The sequence below is a fragment of the Pleurodeles waltl genome, chromosome 10, assembly GCF_031143425.1.
Source record: "Pleurodeles waltl isolate 20211129_DDA chromosome 10, aPleWal1.hap1.20221129, whole genome shotgun sequence".
Classification (NCBI taxonomy): Eukaryota; Metazoa; Chordata; class Amphibia; order Caudata; family Salamandridae; genus Pleurodeles; species Pleurodeles waltl.
Window position 1 is genome coordinate 336,521,589 of NC_090449.1, and position 22,313 is coordinate 336,543,901.

Sequence of the window (22,313 nt, forward strand, 5' to 3'; positions counted from 1 at the left end):
CAGGCACACACCCACCCAACAGCCATCCACCTCACGACAGCCTCCAGCACATGCACCTTCACCCAAAGTCAGCAAACGAACACCTCCTACAACCACAACCTCTTCCTCCACTCCCAAACCCCCTCCAGCTACCCGTCCCAGTGTTCCCAAAAAACTTTTCCTGTCCAACCTTGACCTCTTTGCTACACCTCCCCCCCGTCCGTCTCCTAGGTCCCGAACTAGCACCTCAGCCACAACATCTCCGGGACCAGTGGTGCCTGTAGTGTCCGGAATCTGGAGTGCACCGGCCACCAGGGCAGCCAGTGTGGCACGGAGCCACAGCACAGATGGCCCCCCACCTGTGAAGCATCAGAAGTTGGCCAGTGCGTGGCGGGAGAGGGGGAAGACTCCAGCCACCAAAGCCGCTCCCAGGGATACAGGTGGGAGTGTGGAGTCAGCTGCAACACCTTCCAAGGTGGGGAAGGGGCACAAGAAACTCAGCAAGTCTGGGAAGAGCAGCATGGCGGAGAAGACCGCCATCATCCCCGCTGCCAAGGAGGCCACTGCCACCAGCCCAGCTGCCCAGGAGGTCACTGCCACCAGCCCTGCTGCCCAGGAGGCCACCGCCACCAGCCCAGCTGCCCAGAGGCCACCGCCAGCACAAGCCCAGATGCCCAGGAGGCCACCGCCAGCACCAGCCCCGCTGGGCTAGAGACGACCGCCAGCACCAGCCCCTCTGGCACAGAGAGGACCGCCAGCACGAGCCCCGCTGGGACAGAGAGGACCGCCAGCAAAAGCCCTGCTGGGACAGAGAGGACCGCCAGCACCAGCCCCACTGAGCTAGAGAGGACCGCCAGCACAAGCCCCGCTGGGACAGAGAGGACCGCCAGCACAAGCCCCCCTGGGACAGAGAGGACCGCCAGCACAAGCCCCGCTGGGCCATGAAGGACCGCCAGCAGCTGAGTCACTGGAAAGGAGACCGCCGCTCCAAGCACCGCTGAACAGGGCACCACCCTCTCAAGCACAACTGAGCAGGGCACCGTCATCTCAAGCACCGCTGAACAGGGCACCGCCGTCTCAAGCACCGCTGAAAAGGGCACCACCGTCTCAAGCACCGCTGAACAGGGCACTGCCATCTCAAGCAATGCTGGCCCATGAGCGCCAAGGGCACTGACGCTTCTGAGTCCGTCACGGGCAGAATTAAGCACTCTGGGCACCATACCCCCTCAAGAACCAGTGGAGAGATCCATCCACTAACTCTGTCCTTAGCAGGATGAAGCACTCTGGGCACAAAGCCCCCTCCAGAACCAGTGGAGAGATCCATCCACTACCTCTGTCCTTAGCAGGATGAAGCACTCTGGACACCATGCCCCCTCCAGAACCAGTGGAGAGATCCATCCACTACCTCTGCCCTTAGCAGGATGAAGCACTCTGGGCACCATGCCCCCTCCAGAACCAGTGGAGACTGTTATCCAGTTGAGAGACTGTGGCTTTGCACTTCCCAGGATGGAACAGTGGGCAACCCACCCACTGTAGAGACTTGAGAGACTGTGGCTTTGCACTCCCCAGGATGGAACAGTGGGCAACCCACCGACTGTAGAGACTTGAGAGACTGTGGCTTTGCACTCCCCAGGATGGAACAGTGGGCAACCCACCCACTGTAGAGACTTGAGAGACTGTGGCTTTTCACTCCCCAGGATGGAACAGTGGGCATGTGGCCCTCTCGTGGATTTGGCATCGTGCACTCAACCGGCTGAGGTGCCCCCCCCTTTCTCTCCCCCTGAGGTGCCTGTTTGGTTGCTCTCTGATGCCCCTGCAGTGTTCTCTCCGTCATGGTCGGGGATCTTGTGTGGGCCTCGCCCATACCCTGTGGGCCCAGTGTTCCACGGACTTAATTGGAGCACTACCTGGACTACTATGCTTGATATATATTTTGTACATGGTGTATATATATATTTTTGTCTACTTGATTTTAATATATTACAATTGTTACACTCATTTTCTATTGTCTTTGCATTCTTCCTGAGGGGTTGGGGGGCGTAACTGTGATGTATCAATATGTATTAGTGTGTGTGTTGTAGTGGGTGAGGGAGGGGGTGGGGGTTGCGTGTGTGTGTCCCTGTTTTTTCCCTCCCCCCCTCCTCTGTGTTGGAGGTGCAGCACTCACCATGGTCTTCGCCGCCGGCATTCGTGCTCCTGGTAGAGGAGCAGGAAGACTATTGCAGGGAGAATTTGGAGTTCCGGGTCTATGGTGTCCTAGTTCCTCATGGGGTGTGTAGAGGTGAGCGTTTTCCCTTCAAAATGCTGTTTCCGCCGTGTTTTTATCCGCGGTGAATCTGTCCCAGAAAAGGTGGCGGATTGGCCTGTTGTGATACTGTGGGCGGTACTTTATCCTCCTCCTGTCTGTTGGCGGTGACCGCCGCGCTGTTTGTTTGTACCGCCGTTGCAGTCGGAGTGTTAAAGTGGCTGTCTTTGTTGGTGGTTTCAGCCACGGTCGTAAATGCAAAATTTTTACCGCCGGCCTGTTGGCGGTCTTACCGCCGCTTTAACACCGACCGCCAGGGTTGTAATGACCACCAATGTCTTTTACTTATGTGTTTTCATTTGGCGTGTAGTGGATGTATCAATGTGTGTAATGGAAATATGTGAGTTGTATTAAAATTGTTAGTTGTAAATTGTGTGTGGTGTAATTGTGTGGTGTGGAGTGTATTTGTGTAGTAGAATTATGTGGCATGGTGAATAGACAGGGATGAGATGCAGATGCAGAGACACAAATTGCAATATGCAAAAAGAAAAATATGCCCAGTTATTTCAGTGTTTGTTATGAGTTCTGCTATAAAAAATATGGATGTAAAAGTCTACACCCACATCACAGAGAGGTTCCCAAAAGACAAGATCATTTTACTATATCCATATACAACTAATATCGCAAAAGCTACTTGAGTGGATAAGCTCAATGCAAAAAGCTACCAATGCTGTACCCATCATCTTTGCATCAAATGTTATATTCCAGCATTGCTTAATTCCCAGGCCTAACTCATAACTTCATCCTCTCACTTAAAAGCAGACAATTGTACATTACAAAACCAAAATAGCCCACATAGATTCATGAATTCATGGGGCAATATGAAACGAGCGTGTAAATGCGGAAACGACTGGCAATATGTGCTTCGTTCATCAAGTGTAGCTAGCAAAGTATATAAGGAAAAACAAAGGCAAATGAGACTTCGCATATGTCTGAAAGTCTCAGTCTGGGCATGTGAAGGTAATTCTGAAATGTTATAGTGTATTAAAGGTAATGAAAGATCCAGCAATAAATGCGAAGGACATAAAGACAGAAAGAGTGTACTAGAGCATGGCACTGGGAAGAAAAATTTAATATGAAACATTTTTAAAGCAAATTAAAGAGTGCAAGGACATTTGGGGAACACAAAAAGCAAAGCTTTCCAGCAGAGAATTGTTAGTTAGACTGATAGGTATGTTAAGAGGGAATAACAAAAAAATACACTAGAAACAAACTTTTCAAGCTGGAGCTCTGAAAATAAAATGCTAAGCGTAATGTGATATGAGTGAAACGACACTTCTCATCTGGAAAGGGCAACAGAATTGAAACAATGCTGGTGAAGGCTGGTATGTTTAAGACAAAACAAAACCAGATCTGATGGCATCTGCTGTCTTGGAACGCAAATCACTAACCTATATGTTTTACCTCGACCAGAGTTTCACATGACAATCTGGCCATGTAGGAGAAGGGTAGAAAACATACATTCAGAAATATTCTGCATCGGGTGTGTTGTGGAATGTGTGAGGTGCCTTTTAAAGTCTTTTAAATCAGAGAAAAGCTAATTTGCCTGAGTCACAAATAGATCCTGAATTGTATGGTAATGAAGGAACAAAGTATATGAAAAGCTTGACTGCACAAAGATGAGTGAATGTGCAGTAGAATATCTCATACAGAAACACATTAAACAAACTATCCGTTCATTTAAATTAAATATTACACCGTGGAACAGTTTCCTAAGACTTGCCCATTTGCAAGTTTATACAGTCGAAGGTCCACCACTGGACTTATTTTTGTTTTCAACCGGCTATTAACACTTACAGGCTGAGGGGACTGTTTTTTGAGAGCTTGGCAGGCAGAGAAGACAATCTGTGCAGGACCGTGCAGTTGCAACACCGTCTTTGTTGTGAAGTTGCATAACAGAGCTTAGATGAAGCAAAATGGCAACAGAAGAGTAACACGATCGGTGTGGTGTTGGGGGTGTCCCGAAACAGTGTATCTCCCCGTTCTTGGCTTGCAAGAAATCACTCTGCCACCATCTCCTTAACCCCTTAGCTGCTGGGCCTTTCCCCCCCCCAGTGCTGAGCCCTTTTTTGGCTATTTGGGGTAGTTCGCGCTTAGGGCTTCATAACTTTTTGTCCACATAAGCTAACCACGCCAAATTTGCGTCCTTTTTTTCCAACATCCTAGGGATTCTCATGGTACCCAGAGTTGGTGGTTTCCCCTGGAGGAGACCAAGAAAATAGCCAAAATACAGTGAAAATTTAGTTTTTTCCAAAAAAATGGGAAAAAAGGGCTGCCGAAGAAGGCTTGTGGTTTTTTCCCTGAAACATTTCTGGTGCTGAAATCACTATCTTCCCACCTTTCAGGAACGGGCAGACTTGAATCAGAAAACCAAATTTTTCAACACAAATTTGGCATTTTACTGGGACATACCCCATTTCTATTATATTTGGTGCTTTCAGCCTCCTTCCAGTTAGTGACAGGAATGGGTGTGAAACCAATGCTGGATCCCGGAATGCTAAACATTTCTGAAAACTAGACAAAATTCTGAATTCAGCAAGGGGTCATTTGTGTAGATCCTACAAGGTTTTCCTACAGAAAATAACAGCTGAAATAAAAAAATATTGAAATTGAGCTGAAAACAACAGCCATTTTTCTTTATGTTTTACTCTGTAACTTTTTCCTGCGATGTCAGATTTCTGAAAGCAATATACCGTTTTGTCTGCTGGACTCTTCTGGTTGCGGGGATATAAAGGGCTTGTAGGTTCATCAAGAACCCTAGGTACCCAGAGCCAATAAATGAGCTGCACCCTGCAGTTGGTTTTCATTCTATACTGGGTATACAGCAATTCATTTGCTGAAATATGAAGAGTGAAAAAGAGGTATCAAGAAAACCTTTGCATTTCCAAAATGGGATCAAGATAAGGTTTTGAGGAGCAGTGGTTATTTGCACATCGCTGAATTCCGAGGTGCCCATACTAGCATGTGAATTGCAGGGCATTTCTCAAATAGACGTCTTTTTTACACACTCTCTTATATTTGGAAGGAAAAAATGTAGAGAAAGATAAGGGGCAATAACACTTGTTTTGCTATTCTGTGTTCCCCCAAGTCTCCCGATAAAAATGATACCTCACTTGTGTGGGTAGGCCTAGTGCCCGCGACAGGAAATGCCCCAAAACACAACATGGACACATCCTATTTTTTTTATAGAAAACACAGCTGTTTTTTCCAAAGTGCCTACCTGTAGATTTTGGCCTCTAGCTCAGCCGGCACATAGGGAAACCTACCAAACCTGTGCATTTCTGAAAACTAGAGACCTAGGGGAATCCAAGGAGGGGTGACTTGCGGGGCTCGGACCAGGTTCTGTTACCCAGAATCCTTTGCAAACCTCAAAAAGTGGCTAAAAAAACAAGTTTTCCTCACATTTCGGTGACAGAAAGTTCTGGAATCTGAGAGGAGCCACAAATTTCCTTCCACCTGGCGTTCCCCCAAGTCACCCGATAAAAATGATACCTCACTTGTGTGGGTAGGCCTAGCGCCCGCGACAGGAAACGCCCCAAAGCGCAACGTGGACACATCCAAATTTTTGGAAGAAAACAGAGGTGTTTTTTGAGAAGTGCCTACCTGTAGATTTTGGCCTCTAGCTCAGCCGGCACCTAGGGAAACCTACCAAACCTGTGCATTTCTGAAAACTAGAGACCTAGGGCAATCCAAGGAGGGGTGACTCGCGGGGCTCGGACCAGGTTCTGTTACCCAGAATCCTTTGCAAACCTCAAAAAGTGGCTAAAAAAACAAGTTTTCCTCACATTTCGGTGACAGAAAGTTCTGGAATCTGAGAGGAGCCACAAATTTCCTTCCACCCGGCGTTCCCCCAAGTCTCCCGATAAAAATGATACCTCACTTGTGTGGGTAGGCCTAGCGCCCGCGACAGGAAACGCCCCAAAGCGCAACGTGGACACATCAACATTTTTGGAAGAAAACAGAGGTGTTTTTTGAGAAGTGCCTACCTGTAGATTTTGGCCTCTAGCTCAGCCGGCACCTAGGGAAACCTACCAAACCTGTGCATTTCTGAAAACTAGAGACCTAGGGCAATCCAAGGAGGGGTGACTCGCGGGGCTCGGACCAGGTTCTGTTACCCAGAATCCTTTGCAAACCTCAAAAAGTGGCTAAAAAAACAAGTTTTCCTCACATTTCGGTGACAGAAAGTTCTGGAATCTGAGAGGAGCCACAAATTTCCTTCCACCCGGCGTTCCCCCAAGTCTCCAGTTAAAAATGATACCTCACTTGTGTGGGTAGGCCTAGCGCCCGCGACAGGAAACGCCCCAAAGCGCAACGTGGACACATCCAAATTTTTGGAAGAAAACAGAGGTGTTTTTGAGAAGTGCCTACCTGTAGATTTTGGCCTCTAGCTCTGCCGGCACATAGGGAAACCTACCAAACCTGTGCATTTCTGAAAACTAGAGACCTAGGGGAATCCAAGGAGGGGTGACTTGCGGGGCTCGGAACAGGTTCTGTTACCCAGAATCCTTTGCAAACCTCAAAAAGTGGCCAAAAAAACAAGTTTTCCTCACATTTCGGTGACAGAAAGTTCTGGAATCTGAGAGGAGCCACAAATTTCCTTCCACCCGGCGTTCCCCCAAGTCTCCCGATAAAAATGATACCTCACTTGTGTGGGTAGGCCTTGCGCCCGCGACAGGAAACGCCCCAAAGCGCAACGTGGACATATCCAAATTTTTGGAAGAAAACAGAGGTATTTTTTGAGAAGTGCCTACCTGTAGATTTTGGCCTCTAGCTCAGCCGGCACCTAGGGAAACCTACCAAACCTGTGCATTTCTGAAAACTAGAGACCTAGGGCAATCCAAGGAGGGGTGACTCGCGGGGCTCGGACCAGGTTCTGTTACCCAGAATCCTTTGCAAACCTCAAAAAGTGGCTAAAAAAACAAGTTTTCCTCACATTTCGGTGACAGAAAGTTCTGGAATCTGAGAGGAGCCACCAATTTCCTTCCACCCGGCGTTCCCCCAAGTCTCCCGATAAAAATGATACCTCACTTGTGTGGGTAGGCCTAGCGCCCGCGACAGGAAACGCCCCAAAGCGCAACGTGGACATATCCAAATTTTTGGAAGAAAACAGAGGTATTTTTTGAGAAGTGCCTACCTGTAGATTTTGGCCTCTAGCTCAGCCGGCACCTAGGGAAACCTACCAAACCTGTGCATTTCTGAAAACTAGAGACCTAGGGCAATCCAAGGAGGGGTGACTCGCGGGGCTCGGACCAGGTTCTGTTACCCAGAATCCTTTGCAAACCTCAAAAAGTGGCTAAAAAAACAAGTTTTCCTCACATTTCGGTGACAGAAAGTTCTGGAATCTGAGAGGAGCCACAAATTTCCTTCCACCCGGCGTTCCCCCAAGTCTCCCGATAAAAATGATACCTCACTTGTGTGGGTAGGCCTTGCGCCCGCGACAGGAAACGCCCCAAAGCGCAACGTGGACACATCAAAATTTTTGGAAGAAAACAGAGGTGTTTTTTGAGAAGTGCCTACCTGTAGATTTTGGCCTCTAGCTCAGCCGGCACCTAGGGAAACCTACCAAACCTGTGCATTTCTGAAAACTAGAGACCTAGGGCAATCCAAGGAGGGGTGACTCGCGGGGCTCGGACCAGGTTCTGTTACCCAGAATCCTTTGCAAACCTCAAAAAGTGGCTAAAAAAACAAGTTTTCCTCACATTTCGGTGACAGAAAGTTCTGGAATCTGAGAGGAGCCACAAATTTCCTTCCACCTGGCGTTCCCCCAAGTCACCCGATAAAAATGATACCTCACGTGTGTGGGTAGGCCTAGCGCCCGCGACAGGAAACGCCCCAAAGCGCAACGTGGACACATCCAAATTTTTGGAAGAAAACAGAGGTGTTTTTTGAGAAGTGCCTACCTGTAGATTTTGGCCTCTAGCTCAGCCGGCACCTAGGGAAACCTACCAAACCTGTGCATTTCTGAAAACTAGAGACCTAGGGCAATCCAAGGAGGGGTGACTCGCGGGGCTCGGACCAGGTTCTGTTACCCAGAATCCTTTGCAAACCTCAACAAGTGGCTAAAAAAACAAGTTTTCCTCACATTTCGGTGACAGAAAGTTCTGGAATCTGAGAGGAGCCACAAATTTCCTTCCACCCGGCGTTCCCCCAAGTCTCCCGATAAAAATGATACCTCACTTGTGTGGGTAGGCCTTGCGCCCGCGACAGGAAACGCCCCAAAGCGCAACATGGACACATCAAAATTTTTGGAAAAAAACAGAGGTGTTTTTTGAGAAGTGCCTACCTGTAGATTTTGGCCTCTAGCTCAGCCGGCACCTAGGGAAACCTACCAAACCTGTGCATTTCTGAAAACTAGAGACCTAGGGCAATCCAAGGAGGGGTGACTCGCGGGGCTCGGACCAGGTTCTGTTACCCAGAATCCTTTGCAAACCTCAAAAAGTGGCTAAAAAAACAAGTTTTCCTCACATTTCGGTGACAGAAAGTTCTGGAATCTGAGAGGAGCCACAAATTTCCTTCCACCCGGCGTTCCCCCAAGTCTCCCGATAAAAATGATACCTCACTTGTGTGGGTAGGCCTAGCGCCCGCGACAGGAAACGCCCCAAAGCGCAACGTGGACACATCAAAATTTTGGGAAGAAAACAGAGGTGTTTTTTGAGAAGTGCCTACCTGTAGATTTTGGCCTCTAGCTCAGCCGGCACCTAGGGAAACCTACCAAACCTGTGCATTTCTGAAAACTAGAGACCTAGGGCAATCCAAGGAGGGGTGACTCGCGGGGCTCGGACCAGGTTCTGTTACCCAGAATCCTTTGCAAACCTCAAAAAGTGGCTAAAAAAACAAGTTTTCCTCACATTTCGGTGACAGAAAGTTCTGGAATCTGAGAGGAGCCACAAATTTCCTTCCACCCGGCGTTCCCCCAAGTCTCCCGATAAAAATGATACCTCACTTGTGTGGGTAGGCCTAGCGCCCGCGACAGGAAACGCCCCAAAGCGCAACGTGGACACATCAACATTTTTGGAAGAAAACAGAGGTGTTTTTTGAGAAGTGCCTACCTGTAGATTTTGGCCTCTAGCTCAGCCGGCACCTAGGGAAACCTACCAAACCTGTGCATTTCTGAAAACTAGAGACCTAGGGCAATCCAAGGAGGGGTGACTCGCGGGGCTCGGACCAGGTTCTGTTACCCAGAATCCTTTGCAAACCTCAAAAAGTGGCTAAAAAAACAAGTTTTCCTCACATTTCGGTGACAGAAAGTTCTGGAATCTGAGAGGAGCCACAAATTTCCTTCCACCCGGCGTTCCCCCAAGTCTCCCGATAAAAATGATACCTCACTTGTGTGGGTAGGCCTAGCGCCCGCGACAGGAAACGCCCCAAAGCGCAACGTGGACACATCAACATTTTTGGAAGAAAACAGAGGTGTTTTTTGAGAAGTGCCTACCTGTAGATTTTGGCCTCTAGCTCAGCCGGCACCTAGGGAAACCTACCAAACCTGTGCATTTCTGAAAACTAGAGACCTAGGGCAATCCAAGGAGGGGTGACTCGCGGGGCTCGGACCAGGTTCTGTTACCCAGAATCCTTTGCAAACCTCAAAAAGTGGCTAAAAAAACAAGTTTTCCTCACATTTCGGTGACAGAAAGTTCTGGAATCTGAGAGGAGCCACAAATTTTCTTCCACCCGGCGTTCCCCCAAGTCTCCCGATAAAAATGATACCTCACTTGTGTGGGTAGGCCTAGCGCCCGCGACAGGAAACGCCCCAAAGCGCAACGTGGACACATCCAAATTTTTGGAAGAAAACAGAGGTGTTTTTTGAGAAGTGCCTACCTGTAGATTTTGGCCTCTAGCTCTGCCGGCACATAGGGAAACCTACCAAACCTGTGCATTTCTGAAAACTAGAGACCTAGGGGAATCCAAGGAGGGGTGACTTGCGGGGCTCGGACCAGGTTCTGTTACCCAGAATCCTTTGCAAACCTCAAAAAGTGGCCAAAAAAACAAGTTTTCCTCACATTTCGGTGACAGAAAGTTCTGGAATCTGAGAGGAGCCACAAATTTCCTTCCACCCGGCGTTCCCCTAAGTCTCCCGATAAAAATGATACCTCACTTGTGTGGGTAGGCCTAGCGCCCGCGACAGGAAATGCCCCAAAACAGAACGTGGACACCTCACATTTTTTCATTGAAAACAGTGCCTACCTGTGGATTTTGGCCTCTAGCTCAGCCGGCACCTGGGGAAACCTAGCAAACCAGCACATTTTTGAAAACTAGAAACCCAGGGGAATCCAAGATGAGGTGACTTGTGGGGCTCGGACCAGGTTCTGTTACCCAGAATCCTTTGCAAACCTCAAAATGTGGCTAAAATACCACGTTTTCCACACATTTCGGTGACAGAAAGTTCTGGAATCTGAGGGGAGCCACAAATTTCCTTCCACCCAGCGTTCCCCCAAGTCTCCCGATAAATATGATACCTCACTTGTGTGGTTAGGCCTGGTGCCTGCGACAGGAATAGATCACACAACGGTCAATGTTGGTCCTTACGTGAGGCAGCTGTTGACCCTGGGGTGATCCATTCCTGACACAGGCACTAGGTGTAGGCACTTAAATGGGGTAGTGTTTTTATCAGGACAGGTGAGGAGTCACTGGGTGGTAGGAATGTTGTGGATCCCAGCATATTCCTGTAGTTTGTGTGACAGAAATGCGAGAAAAATCGAGTTTTTTTTCAACATTTCAGCTTTGCAGGGTATTCTGGGTAAGAAAACTTTGGGGAACCCACACAAGTCACACCTCTGTGGACTCCCCCGAATGTCTAGTTTCCAGACATGTTTGGGTTTAGTGTGTTTCTCTATATGGCTGCCGAATCCAGGACCAAAAACACAGGTGCCTGCCTTACAAAACCAGTTTGTTTTGCCATAGACAATTTTGATGTCTCCACAATATGATTTGGGTGGTGGAATTTGGGGCTGAACTAAATTGGTGAGCTCCCAAGAGAGCACTCTCTCTCTGCTTGCCGCCGCATTCACCTGCTCTCTGGGTTGGCCTAACCCACTATTACCCAGTTGCACGAACAGCTTGCGAAGGGACAGCAGGACTGTCCTCATCACCTCCCTCATAATGTACTGGAAGAGGAGTTTTTGAATGGGACTCCTCTGACTGAAAAATCACTCCCAGAGTCTGCGCCATTGTCCTATCCCTCAGATGCTGTCTCAGTATCTGATGTCTCAGTCTCTGATCCTATGTCAGAGCGGTCCTCTATAACCCGAGTGCAGGCAGCAGTCATCCATCAAGATGCCATCTCTGCTATTGGCTAAACTGTTGCTCTAAAACACTAGCCTACGTAGACAGTCACAAAATCGATGGTGTGTGTGAGATACGTGCAACAGTAGAGGCCACCTTACCTGCGCTTCTTCCCTCAATCAGCACGTACTTTCAAGACACTCAAAAAACACCTTGTCACATACCATTCGTCACAGTCTTTAGCACCTCCTGCGCCCAGTCCAACAATCATTATTGGTGCTCCCACTCCCTCCTCCTCGGATTCCCTCATTACCACCCAGCAAAAGTGCCCTTCATCTCTCCATAGACTTTACTAATGTACTCAGCTATTTACATAAAAAACAGATGTGCTCTTTGCAGTAGGCATATAAACCTTCTGCGCTTCTTTATGGCACTAAAACTGCCACTAGACAAGTCGGACCCTTTTCCCCCCAGGGAAACCACACACATATTGACAAAAGTGATGTATATATGACAGCCAACCACCTGAAACTCAACTCAAGCAAAACCGAAATAATCCTCTTTGGCCCTCACCAAAAAAACCTGGGACCCCCCATGGTGGCCCACCACGCTAGGCCCTGCACCCACCCCCGCCAACTACGCATGCAACCTCAGCATCATCCTAGACTCCTCCCTCTCTATGACCCAACAAATCAACGCTCTTACCTCCTCATGCTTCAACAAACTCCGTATACTGAAAAACATTCAAATGGATCCCCACAGAGACCAGAAAAACTGTCACTCACGCACTCATCAGCAGCAGGCTTGATTACAGAAACGCCCTCTACGCCGGCACCACTCTAAAACTCAAGTGCAAACTACACGCATCCAGAACTCAGCAGCACGACTCATCCTCGACCTCCACCGACACGAACACATCTCTCCACACCTCAAATCCCTCCACTGGCTCCCCATTGACAAAAGGATCACCTTCAAGATCCTCATCCTCACACACAAATCACTCCACAACACAGGCCCTGCCTACCTCAACGAGAGTCACCTTCCACACCCCCACACGAAACGTCCGTTCAGCTGACCTCTCTCTCGCCTCTGACCCCCGCATCAAACACACCACCACCGGGGGCAGATCCTTCTCCTACACTGCACCCAAAACATGGAACGCACTCACAACCCACATTCGCAAGACCCAAAATCTACTTCTTTTCAGGAAGGGCCTCAAAACCTGGCTTTTTGAACAGTGAACCTCCTAGCCCCTTTCCCTCCCCTCCGTCCCCCCCCAGCGCCTTGAGACCCTCACAGGTGAGTAGCGCGCTTTATAAATCTCTTTGATACAGATCTACCTATATATATATATATATATATATATAAATATATATCTACATAGATATATCTATAGATATATCCATGTACCTAGATATATCTATCTACATAGATATATATATATAGATATATACATATATTTTTTTTTAGTTGTTGTATGGTTTCCTTGGGGGCCAAAATGGCCCCCAGGGAAACCCTACAACATCTAAAAAAAAAATTGCCCCCACAGGGGGTCACCCTGCCCACGGGCGACCCCCTGTCATTTCATTTTTTTTTGTTGAAAAAAAAAAAAATCCCCTGGGGGAGGGCGCGATCACCCCCCCAGGGGGCACCTACCTTTTTTTTTTTTAAGAAAATTATGCCGGGGGGGGGGGCGGCCCGTTTTCCGGTGCGGGGGCCGCCCCCCAAAAGTGAAATCCCTGGTGTCTAGTGGGGTTTCAGAAGGCCTCATAAGAAAGGGGAGACTCTCCCCTTTCTTACGAGGCCTTCTGAAACTGTTTCTGGCCCCCGATCGCAGCACAGCTGCGATCGGGGGCCAGAAACAGTTTCAGAAGGCCTCGTAAGAAAGGGGAGAGTCTCCCCTTTCTTACGAGGCCTTTTCAAAATGTTTCCTGACCCCCCCGATCGCAGCTGTGCTGCGATCGGGGGAGCCAGGAAACTTGAAAGTGTTTCCTGGCCCCCGATCGCAGCACAGCTGCGACCGGGGGCCAGGAAACACTTTCAGGAAGACATCGTAAGAAAGGGGAGACTCTCCCCTTTCTTACGAGGCCTTCCCGAACGTGTAAAAGGCCGCTTTCCCCATGAAAGCAGGAAGCGGCCGCAAGGCTGCTTCCTGCTTTCATGGGGAAAACACCTTTGCAAAGTCAGCGCGCCTCGCGGCGCGCTGACTTCACAAAGGGGCGGGTGGGGGGAGACACGGTAGCTTCCGTGTCTCCCGGGGGGGGGAAAAATAAAAAATAAAATCCTCGGGTGCGACGCACCCGAGGATTTATTAATGCCCTTCCTGGTGTCGGCCACTGGTCGTGACCCGCACCAGGGAGGGTGTGTGGGCGTCGGCCAGTGGCCGACGCCCGCACTTAAGAGGTTAAAGGATTCTGGTAGACAGGCATGTTAAAACGACGTTCTGATTACTAAAACGTAAAACATTCGTGATCCCAGGAGGTAGGGTTTAGAATTTGTGAAAATGAGTGGTGTGAGAGAGAGAGCTGAACAGAATAGAAAGAATAATAAGAACTCACTTACCTAAAACTGGTCCTTGGTCAGCTGTTTTGCGCCACCCGGTGCTGTAAATAGGGGACAGAGTAAGAAAAACCTTGTAACTTAACACTTATTTACTCTACTTACCTGTTGTACCCCACAGAATCATCTGTGCTCCCTAATATGTAAAGCTACCTAATTTCATAAAAGTCCAGCTGACGATTTTTGTGCTTTGTGAAATACAAAAGTCTATGTAAAATTCACTGGATTTGACGCCTGTTTTAGGACCCTCCTTTTTTCTTTGCACCCCCTTGACCAAGCACTGCAAAACTTTCAGTCCTCCCAAAATGAAATGGGGCAGCAAGTCTCCAAAGATTCTCACACATTTGTCAAATGGGTGCAAAGTTATAAAGGGACAAAAAAATAATAATATATATATATATATATATATATATATATATATATATATTACCAAGTGCTAGTCGCCACTAGGTAGTTATGGTTAGGACCTAGGACCTAGTTTCTATAGAAAAGGAGCTTTTTGTTTTGCTAAAAACTTTGCCTCCGTTTGATGAATCTTCACAAAATTTTCCCAAAAACATTCACACTCATGTCAGCGCTGTCTAGAAAGTTTTGGGGTGATCCGTCAAACGGGGTCTGAGAAAAGGCATTAATATTTCAATAGGGATTTTAAATAACGATATCTTCAAAACCACTGGACCAAATTACACCAACTTTTGCAGATAGGTAGATCTTGGTCCAGAAAGAGCCCCTTCTGTTTTTGGTGTAAATCAGTTCAGTAGTTTTCTAGCTACTAAATGAAAATCAGATTTGTGTATATAGGGATGTGGATCCTACATGGATCCTCCTCATATCCTCTGCAGATTTGAAGAAAAAGCAAGGCTCTGATTGGTTGGCCGCAACCCGATAGAAAAGTTGCGGCACCTTTTTGTTTCTCGCATTGCCGGGGGGGGCGTCTGGAAACAGTGTAAAAACATATAGGGTGCCAGGATAGAGGTATGCTGACCCCATAGGACACATGAAGGGGTCTCTTAGGGACCACATATGGTAAAAAAAATGTCCTATTCTTTCGGGCGATCCAAGGATTCGAGGATCCTCAGCAGATCCTCCTCAGATCCTGATCGGATCCTGGGGAAAAGCAAAGCCCTGAATGGCTTGCCACAACCTGACACAAATATTAACATGTGTGATAAAAAAACCTTGGAAAATCACTGAAAATACAAAGGTTACAGGTACGTTATAGTTAGGTTGACATTTTACTCATGCAAAACCATAGAAATTCAGCAGTTATAGTTATACTTATAGTTATACTTATCTGAAGAAACTATAACTCATGTCGTAAAGTAGCTTTACGCCATGGGTCATAGTTTCTTAGCATAAGAATAACTCAGAGGGCGACTCTAAATGTCTCAAGGGGACACAGCCCCCAACTGGTGGGCAGACACCTGAGTTGGCTAGTGTTTTATTGGGGGAGGACAAAGTCCCAGGTAGGTTTGGGGATACGACAGAGGTAAGCCTAGTGTCCCTGTGGGATGGGGATATGGTGCCAAAAGTTCACATACCTGTAAATACTTCCAAGTATAGGTAATGGGTCACCATTAATGATAAATGGGTAGAGGCTCTGAATGACACTTGAGCCAGAATGACAACTGGCAAGTATCAGCTGGTGTCTGCAGAGCAGGTCCTATCAAATACATTCCATCAAGTCACAGTCGCCGGCAATCGTGAGAGCCATTTACCAGTGGCTCTGGTTCCCTTTGAGTGGGATGGGTCTCTGGGACTTTGAAAATAGCTGTGAGCCCTGCCATGCCTGTAGATTGCATGTTAGGCAATGACCTGGAGCACACTACCTGGAGGGAGGTGGAGCTGAGGTCTCACTTGAGGATGATGGGTTCACCTGAGTGGTTCTGTATGACCACACGGTCCATGGGTGCCCAGGAAAGGAGTCAAAGGCTTCTGGACCCTGGAAGAAAGGCCCAGACAGCTGCCAAGGAGAGGGGCAGGGGATGTGGAAACCGGTCCCTGAAGTTCCTGCAGTGGAGGTTGATGGGGTTCCTGAAGAGGAGGTCCCTGAGCCAATCAGGGAGGACATTTCCACCGTTGGTGACCTACCGGAGTTGCTGGCTGGCAAGTTGAGGGTGGGCCCACTGGGGAGGAATACATTAATAGGCCTCAGCCCATGCAGCAGGTGAAACCTTTCGAGATCACCTAATCTACTGGGAGAATTATCTTATATACAGCAATCCTGAGGCTCCGGGTATTGGGACAGCACATGTCCTGGTGGTCCCCCAGTGATACTGGGCCTTCCTACTGGGTCTGGCCCATGGCATACCCTGGCAGAACATTTAGGGAAAGACAAGACCTTTGCCACGCTTGCCGCACACTTCTATTGGCACTGAATGAAGGCTCAGATACATTCTGCAGGCCCTGTCCCACCTGCTAGGCCAGTGGGAAGTCAAGGAAAAGCTGAAAGCTCCCCTGATCCCACTTTCCTTCATTGGTACCCTCTTTGAAAAGATGGGCATAGACGTCATTGGTCCATTGAACCCCAAGACAGCCCTAGGCAACAGATACATCCTGGTGTTGGTGGACCATGCCACATGCTACCCAGAGGCAATCCCTCTTAAGGCGGTGATTGCACCTGTGGTGACCAGAACTCTGATGGGGATCTTTACCCATGTGGGGTTCCACAAAGCGAAAGTGTCTGACAGAGGCACTAACTTCATGTCTGCATACATGAAATCCATGTAGGATGCGTGTGATGTAACTTGTAAGTTCACCACACCCTAGCACACTTAATCCGATGGTCTAGTTGAAAGGTTCAACAAGACCTTGAAGGGCATGATTGCTGACCTCCCTGATACCATGAGGCATAAGGGAGATGTCCTCTTGCCATGCCTTCTCTTCTCCTAAATGGAGGTGCCACAGAAAGGAGTAGGGTTCAGTCCCTTCAAACTCATCTATGGCTATCCTGTTAGGGGACCTCAAAGTATTGTCAAGGAGGAGTGGGAGAAAGCTACAAAAAAAACTCATGATGTGGCTAGCTACATGTTGGCCCTCTGGAACCAGATGCACTGCTTCAAGAAGAAGGCCAAGAGCAACCTTGAGGCCAGCCAAGAGGTAATGAAACACTGGAATGACCAGAAGGCCACTCTGGTGGAGTTTCAACCTAGTGACAAAGTATGGGTCATGGTGCCAGTAGAGCCTAGAGCTCTCCATGACCACTGGACTGACCCACACAAGGTTAAGGAGCATAATGGGGGGCACTTAGAGGTCTTCCAGGCCCTTGGGAACCCCTGAGGGCGCTACATATCAACAGATTAAAGTCTTGTTTTGAGAGGTCTGAAGTGAGCATGCTCCTTGTGACAAATGAGGGTGGGGAGAAGGAGAGTCAACCTCTCCTTGACCTCATCTCTGCACAGGAACACAATGGGCCAGTGGAGAGTGTCAACTTCTTTGCCACCATGACCCCAGACCAGTAAGAAGACTTTACCAGTTACTGGGACAGTTTGCCTCACTGTTCTCCCTCTTCCCTGGATTCACACTCCTGTGCGTCCATGATATTGACACAGGAGACAGTTCCCTTGTAAAGAACAACATTTTTAGGTTGCCAGACAGGTGAGAGCCAACATCCAGGTAGAGGTCTCCTATATGTTAGCTTTAGGGGTGATTGAGCAACTCCAACAGTCTCAGGTCCAGGCCTGTGGTGTTGATACCAAAGCCTGCCCTACCGGAGACCAAACGAGAACTTAGGTTCTGCATGGACTACAGGGGACTAAATTCCATCACCAAGACTGACACACACCCCATTCCCAGAGGTGATGAGCTCATTCACAGTTTAGGCACTGGCAAATTTCTTACTATGCTTGATTTGAAATCAGGGTACTGGCAGATCGCCTTGACTGAGGGAGCAAAAGAGAGGTCAGCATTCTCAACCATTAAGGGCCATCACCAATTCCGGGTGATGCCTTATGGCTTGAAGAATGTCCCTGCTAACTTCCAACAGTTGGTTAACAAGGTCATGGTTGGCAAGATGGCTTTCTGTGCCACCTACTTAGATGACATTGCTGTCTACAGTGCCAGCTGGGAGGAACACGTGCATCACCTCTAAAAGGCGCTGCAGGCCCTGAAACAGGCAGGCCTGATGATCAAGGCCAGCAAGTGCCAGATTGCGTAGGTGTCCATGGTTTATTTGAGACACCATATAGGTGGTTGCAAGGTGCAGCTCCTCCGGGCCAAGATTGAAACCATCATGGCCTGGCAACCAATTAAAACCCAAACGGAAGTAAGCACATTCTTAGGCCTCACTGGCTATTACAGAGATTTGTTAAGGGATATGGCACCATTGTTGCCCCCTTGATTGAGGTGACTCTGAAGAAGCAGCCTAGGTTGATGATCTGGACAGAGGCTTGTCAGAAAGCCTTTGATTCTCTCAAGAAAGCCAGGTGCTCAGCACCTGTGCTCAGGGATCCTGATTACTCCAAGGAATTCATTGTGCAGACAGATGCTTCAGAGCATGGCATGAGGCGGTCTTAGCACAGCTGAATGAGAATGGCCTAGACCAACCAGTAGTCTTCATCAACTGAAGGTAACTTCCATGGGAACAGAGGTGGAGTGCCATGAAAAGAGAAACATTTGCTGTGATCTGGGCACTGAAGAAGCTGAGACCATACCTTTTTGGGACTCACTTCCGGGTTCAGACCTCTCAGATGACTAATGCAGATGAGGTGTGAAAATTGTAAACTCTTGCAGTGATCCCTCTCCCTACAGTGAATGGACTTTACAGTTGAGTATCGGCTGGGGACTGACCACGCCAAGGCTGATAGTCTCTTCAGATTCTTTCAGTTTAGTGAAGAGAGCTCCCACGGGGTTGGGTAGCTCTCCCCAGTTTCAGCTGTGGGGGACATGTGTTAGACTTTACAACCCTAGGGTGGTCTTCCCCCAACTTTTTGCCTAGCCCCATCCATTTTTCTGATCTCCTCTTTGCTGGTTTTAGGACTCTGCATACGTTACCACTGCGGACCAGTGCTAAAGTGCTTGTGTGCTCTCCCCTAAGCATGGTAACATTGGCTCATACCCATGTGGCATATTTAATATTAACTATAAATCCTTAGTAAAGTACACTAGATGTGCCCAGGGCCTGTAAATTACATGCTACTAGTGGGCCTGCAACACTCATTGTGCCACCAACAAAAGTAGCCCAGTAACCATGTCTCAGGTCTACCATTGAGAGGCCTGTGTGTGTAATTTCACTTCCTCTTTGACTTGGCATTGAAAACTACTTGCCAAGCATTAAATTCCCCTTTTCTTCCTTATAGGTCACGCCTAAGGTAGGCCCCAGATAACCATAGGGCAGGGTGCTATGTAAGTAAAAGGCAGAACATGTACTTATAAGTTTTACATGTCCTGGTATTGGAAAAACTCCTACAGTTGTTTTTTTCTGATCTGAGAGGAATAGACTTGTCATATTTGGTATGGTTGAGATGGTAGTAAGAAATCCTACTTACTGATGAAGTTGGATTCTACATTACTATTTCAGAAATGCCCTTTTAGAAAGTAGGCATTTCTCTGCACTTACTGCCATCTGTGCTTTACAGCCTGTCTCCAATCCACGTCTTGTCTGTGCTGGTTGACAGCTCCCCTTGTGCATTCCACCCAGACAGCCATAAACACAGGACACTCAGCTGCATCTGCATTCATCTGCATGTAGGTGGGCTTCCCTGAGCAGGAACTGTTGAGGGGATCTCTCTTACACTTCAAGGGCTGGTGGCCTGTCGTCACAAAAAATACTGATAACTCCCCACAGGGATCCTGGCAGGCAGGACTGGGTTTAAAGGGTGACTTGTGCACTTCAAAACCACTCTTTGAAGTTTCCTTGACTTCAAAGGCACTTTTGGGTATATATACCGGGTCTGTAACCCCAGCAAATCAGATACTTCTGGACCTACAACTGGACTCTGTCAGAGGGACTGCCTGGCAGCCCAGAGGACTCATCTGGACTGCTTTGCTGGAAGGACTGTGAGCCAGCTTGTTGCCCTGCTGACTCTGCTGAAAGGACTCTGCCTTTCTCCACATGTGCTCTCCAAAGACTTGGATTGACCTTGCCTCCTGTTGTGAGGTCTCAGGTGTTTCACCAAAAAGAAGAAAATCCAGTGCATCATAAAATTTATGCAAATTCCTGCAAAATTTGACACAACACCTGCCAGATCGGTTCAGCACCTGCCTCATGGCTGAAAAATCACTTCATTGCCTGCTGGATCGATGCAGTGCCTGTTGTCTCATCTCAATGCATTCTGGATTTTCAACTCATCATCCCTGGGCATCAAAATATCCATGCAGCACTGTGAGGAACCAAGGATGCACTTTCGGAAACTGACACATCACCTTGCAGTGTGGAAAGAAACAGTGCATCACCTTTGCTGCGCTGAATAAATTGATGCATCACTTTCCTTTTCGACACATCTCCTCCTCTGTAGCCCTCTATGCTGTTATTTTTTACACATCCCAGATAATGTGTGTTAAAAGACTAGACCCACTGATTCTTAAGGATTAAAACTTATTTAAACCTTTAAAAAATGATATCTTGACTTGTGCATATTGGATTTTTGTCATTTCAGTCTTACTTTATTCAGATATCTATGATCTATTTCCTAAACTGTGTGGGGTATTTTATGTGGTGTATCCACTGTGTGAGATTTTGCACAAATACTTTACAGATTGCCTTCTGAGTTAAGGGTGTCTGCTCTGTGCCAAGCTACCTGAGGGTAAGCACAGGATAATTTAGGTTACAATGTGACAAACCCTGTCTAGGATTGTGGTCCCTACTTGGAAAGGGTGCATACCTCTGCCAACTACAGACCCAATTTCTAACAAATGGTTAAAGGCACAGTTGTGTTTCAAGCTGATGTCCTCATATTTGCCAAGGAAAGGAATAATCATGATTTCATCCTCAATGGGATATTGAAGATTGTCCAGGAATATTGTGTTATAATCAAGAGCTACAAGTTTGAATTTTTTAAAAAAGAGGAGGAAAATCTGGGGCACATTGTGTCTACAGATGATGTTAATCCACGTCCCAGGTTTGGTCAAGGCTATCGTTGGTGCCCAGGCAGACAAGACTAACCACATCCCAGGTTTGGTCAAGGCTATTGTTGATGCCCAGGCAGACAAGGATAAGAAACAACTGAGATAATTATAAGGATTATGTGAATGTTACTCTAAGTTTAGCCAAAATTATTCCAACTGTATGAGAAAATTATCCACTATGCTAAAAAAAAGTGAATTTCTCATGAGCAATACAATGTAAAAAAACTTTTGAGTGGGTCAAAAGGTAAATGACCATTGCCAAAGAGTTCAGACCCCTTTACCTAGCACTGCCTTGCAAAGTCACTGCTGATGATTCAAAGTATGAGTTGGGAGCAGTATATTCCAATAATGACAAGAGTGAAAAAGTAGCAGTATGTTTTGCTTCCAGAGTTCTCAGGGAGCCTGAACTCTATTATTCTGTCACAGCAAAGGATTTGCTTGCCTGTTGTTGGACGGTTGGAAAATGTTGTCCATTTTTGTGGAACAGGAAGTTTGTACCATAAGCCATTGGTATATATATTAGAAGGAGGTAAAATAAAATAAGCTACACCTAGAATAGCCAGTTTGGCCACCAAGTTGTTACAATATCAGTATGAGAATTAACATATTTCAGGAATGAAAAGCAAAAGAGCGGATTTTCTGTCTAGATTTCCTATTGAAAGGGATGAACATATGGATGAAAATTAAATGGAAGATTGTCTTGTAGCAGTAATTGACTTAGAATTAGCTAATGCCTGCTCTGAGGGTCAATGGCAAGATGCTCTGAGGCATGATAAGGAACTCATGAAGGTGACAGAGTAAGTTAAGGGAGGGTCGCCCAAGAAAAAGATGCTGCATCCAGGCCTTCAGCCTTACAGCAAGGTTAATGATGACTTGTCAATAGAGGATTAATTTTACTCAGGTGTGAACAGGTCATTCCACCCATTATTGGTAAAGAGTGGACTTATTTCTTTATCTTCCCTCTCCATCACTCCCCCTCATGCTCTGACCACTATGCTCACATTCCATCCCTGAGCTCCTTCAAACCACATTGCACTCCCATACAACTTTTCAACACCTACAGAAGCTCCAGATTTCAATTCATCCTTCTTTACATACTGTGGTTTTCTGACACGAGTAACATCACCAACTCATGCTTTGCATTCTTTAACAGCTTTTTTTTGTCAAATTAAACCTTCACCTTCTC